Genomic DNA, 4,263 nt, shown 5'->3' with positions numbered 1-4,263 from the left:
CTCGTGATGCTGTCCTGGAAGACGTTATGGGAAATTCAGAGTTAGGACTTACCGGTAACTCTATTTCCATTAGTCTTCCAGGACAGCAACTGCCCGCCCATTGATGCTTGTAGTATTAATGTGATGTGGTGGTATTGCCTGTATGTGCCTTGTCTTTTTCCAGCTTGCCTTCGGTTCTCGTGATGACTGAGGGAGTGGAGGAGAGGAGGGTCTTTTAAACAGATTAAGTGACGTGTTTCCTGTGTGTGGGGGAGGAGATTCCATCTCGTGATGCTGTCCTGGAAGACTAATGGAAATAGAGTTACCGGTAAGTCCTAACTCTGAATTTTTTTTGCTGGAGTGGGGCTGTCGGTTGTCGCTTATGTACCTCCTTTGTGATGTCAGCAGGTTATTATTATTATTATTACATAATACAATTTATACCTCACCAACAGTTTGTGCAGCACCTTACAATATAAAGGAATACCTTACAGATGCAATACAGTTTAAGATCAGACTTGGGCCCTGTCCTTAACCCTTTTCACTGCCGAAGCACTTTTAACCTCAGCTGGCCACACCATTTTTGCAATTTTCCCCATTGTTATGATTTTCTACTTTTCCATTGCTAAAGTTTGTAAAAGACCCCCAAATCATATATTTCTGAAAGCACAGGCCCGGTAAAATAAAAAGATGGTGCTACTCATTTTGTAGGTCCTGCGATAATTGTGCAAATGTTTATCACATCAATATTAAATTGATAAATCACACTAAAATCAGTATCTGTGCACGAAAAAAAGTTTTTCAAACTAAAATTTAAAAGATAAAACTATTGCGTTAATAAATTTGTAATTTTCAATTGTGCCTTTTTGCAAAACAGAAATATAATAATGTGATGTAAAACTGTAAATGACTTTTGTTAATCGTTTGTGCGCATGTTGTGATAAAATAATACAGGCGTACATTTAATCGCAGCGTATGGCAATGCGTCACAGCGCTTTGCCATGCACTGCCACAGTTTAATGTTATTTTGAAAAGAAAAAAAAAAAATCAAACACTGCGATGTGTTTTAAAAATGCACCGCAGCGCATGTATACATGCCACAATATGGTGCACACTGCATGTGTATAATGTGTGTGGGTGTTTTATTTCACTTTTTACATTTTTGTATACTTTTTTTTTTTAACTGTTGGGGTGCTTTAGGGAAATATCAGGGGTCTAAACAGACCCCTGATATTTCCGTTTGGAAATAGAAATTGAGGACACAGAGTCCCCAATCTCTTTTTCTGCAGCCTCAGCACTTAATGATATTTAATTCACAGATATTTACCGATCCTCTGCTCAGCCACACAGAGCCACTGTCATCCTCAAACGGACTCTGCTCTCCTCCCTGCTTGATGCTTCTCTGCACACCACTTGGCTATCCTGGATGACAGCTTACACCTCTGAGCCCCCCACCAGGGTTCAGTGCTGCGTTTTTCATTGGATCCCCGCTGCCTCAGCCTAATATAGATGGAGGAGAGCAGCAGGGAGCCGAGAAGAAGCATGGAGAGACTGGCCACCTGGGTTTTTGGTTAAAAGCTCTAATCGGCGGCTTGATCGCTATTATTTTACAGGGGACCATCCAGGGGGACCCTTCTGATATAAGTTCATGGTCGGTAAATCGGAGGAAGTCAGCTAAACCAGCTGCTGTGTAGACCGCTTGTCACCGCTGGCAGCCCAAGCCTTCCAAGCTGGTGGACAAACCCTCCTCAGCATGAAGGTTTGCCCCCACTCTGAGGGGGGAATCCAGGGTGCGGGATGTAGTCTTTCATTCGGAGGCCGCTGGTTGGCTCTAATTTAAAACAACTGTTTCCACAAGGTAGTCTCTTCGGGATATAAAATAGAATTCTTGTCTTGCCCTCCCAGAGCATTTCTTTGCTTCTAGTCTTCGTCTCTCCCCGCAGCGCCTGGCGGATCTACATTCAGTGAGCCAGGGGCTGCTTGTGCAGGGAGTGATGGTTTCAGCCTTCAAAAGTTCAGAGGATTTTATTCCAACCTTCGTTCAATACTAGATTTGAAGGCTTTGAACATTTTCGTGAAGGTGCCCAAGTTTTGGATGGAATTGGTGCATTCTGTTATGATCCCCTTGCATCAGGGAGACTTTCTTGCTTTAATAGACATTAAGGACTCCTACCTTCATGTACCAATTTTTTGCAGTTACCAACACTTTGGTTTGCAGTATGGATCTTCATTATAAATTTGTGGCTCTTCCCTTTTGTCTGGCCTCAGCCCTTCCAGTGTTTACTAAAGTTTTAGCACCAGTCTTGGCATTAAGACTGCAGAGGACATTGATCGTCAGGAACCTGGATGATTTGCTACTTCAGGCAGCCCCCAGGTTGGATCTAGAGTTAGATCTCTCGGTGACCATTTGGACCCTGGAGGAGCTCAGGTGGATCCTAAATTTGCAGAAATTAATCTCTGGTGCCCTCCTTTTCCACTTGAGAACCTGGGATTGACCTTGATTTCTGGGATGGCAAGGGTGTTTCACAGGAGAAGCTGCAAAAGCTACTTCATCATGTGAAAAAGTGTGTGCGCTGGGTACTGCCCCATTCCACTAAGTTCACTTTCCCAAGTCATTTGAGCTACGGATTTAGAATTTTGCTCACAATTTGCGGCTGCGCTGACTAATGAGAAGTGTTTCTTAGCACGGTTAAAAATGGTTTTGATAAACTATTTTTTTGTACCACACCAAATAGATTGGGCCCACGCTTTAGTCCTTGGACAAGTAGTTGTTTTTTTTATTTATTTTATTTTCATACCCCTGTTATGTTATTAAGTGCTGCTATTGACATTACATACATCCTGTTTAATTATAATAACTCTGGTTTGCATATTTCCTCCAGGTCTGAGAGAAAGTTCTGAAAAACAGAAAAAAAGAAAAAACATATAAACAGCGCTCTCGGATGGGCAACAAATTAGCTTAGAGGCGTGTGTGCAGCCCTGGGAAACAGGAGGAGAACCTGTGGATTGTAAATATTCAAAAAACCAAGAAAGGGCGCAGAGAACACTGGCTAGTTAACAAAGTGGTGATGAAAGTGGTCAGTTTTTCATCACCACTTTGTTAACTAGCCAGTGTTCTCTGCGCCCTTTCTTGGTTTTTTGAGAAAGTTCTGAAGCATCACAAGAAGAAAAAAAATGATTTGTATAGTAATTCAGCAGTAAATGACCATATCATATATTTTTCTCAGTACAGATTTCCTCTAATTCTAGAGTACAATGTCTGATACAGGAGACATACTTACCTTCATCGACCCCCCCCCCCAACTGCAGAAAAATTGTGTGTGTTGTCACTTCCTCAATAATGATACACAATCACCATTAACAACTTGATAGTTCCTAAATGTTTCCCAGTTTATCCACAACTAAAACAACTACCTGTTTATCTTGGCAGAAATGCAATGTCTTTGGTCACTTCCTGTGAGATTAAAAGAAAGCACAAAGATTCCTATCTTATGTAAACTACTAGTCCCATCAGTCTACCATGTAATGGATATTAACAAAGACAGACACTTCTGGAGCCAAGCCTGTGACAACCACAACTGCTTCCATAGATATGAGAGATAAAGTGTAGACATGAAGGAAAAAGAAGTTTTATTTGTAGGATCACCAGGTGAAGAAAAAAAAAAAACAATGCAGTCACCACATGTAAGAACTGGTAAGCTGCAATATATTATAATTTAGTTTTTTCACTTTTTTGGCATAACAGATTTACACATTTCCACCAGATGGAGCTCTGTGCATATCTACATACTGTATAACATAAAGGAATGTGTGCAGTAAAACTGGCTTTGCTAGTAAGTTGTTTCCTGTATTGCATCAGAATATTAGGGTGCTGTTCTGTAGCCTCTCCTGGACCAAGAGCAATATTTTCAATCGTTATATTTCCACTATTAAGACATGTTCACAAGTGCTAGGCTTCGTTACCATGCAAGGTCAGGGAAAATATTCACTTCCAATACTCTGCATTAATGTGCACTGAAGAAAAATTAGGACAGGCCGCATTTTATGGAATTACCGAGTTGTCTAACACTTCGCAGCACCTGTTGGAACAACAGAAGTTAAAAAAAAGGGGGAAAATCGCACTCAAATACATGCTAAAACGCATTGCAGCGCAAGCCATTGAACAATCTCATGCCTGTGCCTTTGTTTCCATGCATTACCACAAGCTGTGTGGTGCGAACAAGTCCTTTACAGTTTTATTCTGTAAGAGAAGAAAGAGTGTATGTGTATATATATATATATATA

Source organism: Nanorana parkeri, unplaced genomic scaffold (genome assembly GCF_000935625.1).
Source record: "Nanorana parkeri isolate BGI_ZX_2015 unplaced genomic scaffold, ASM93562v1 scaffold303, whole genome shotgun sequence".
In the NCBI taxonomy this organism is placed as follows: Eukaryota; Metazoa; Chordata; class Amphibia; order Anura; family Dicroglossidae; genus Nanorana; species Nanorana parkeri.
This window is presented reverse-complemented; position numbering follows the sequence as displayed.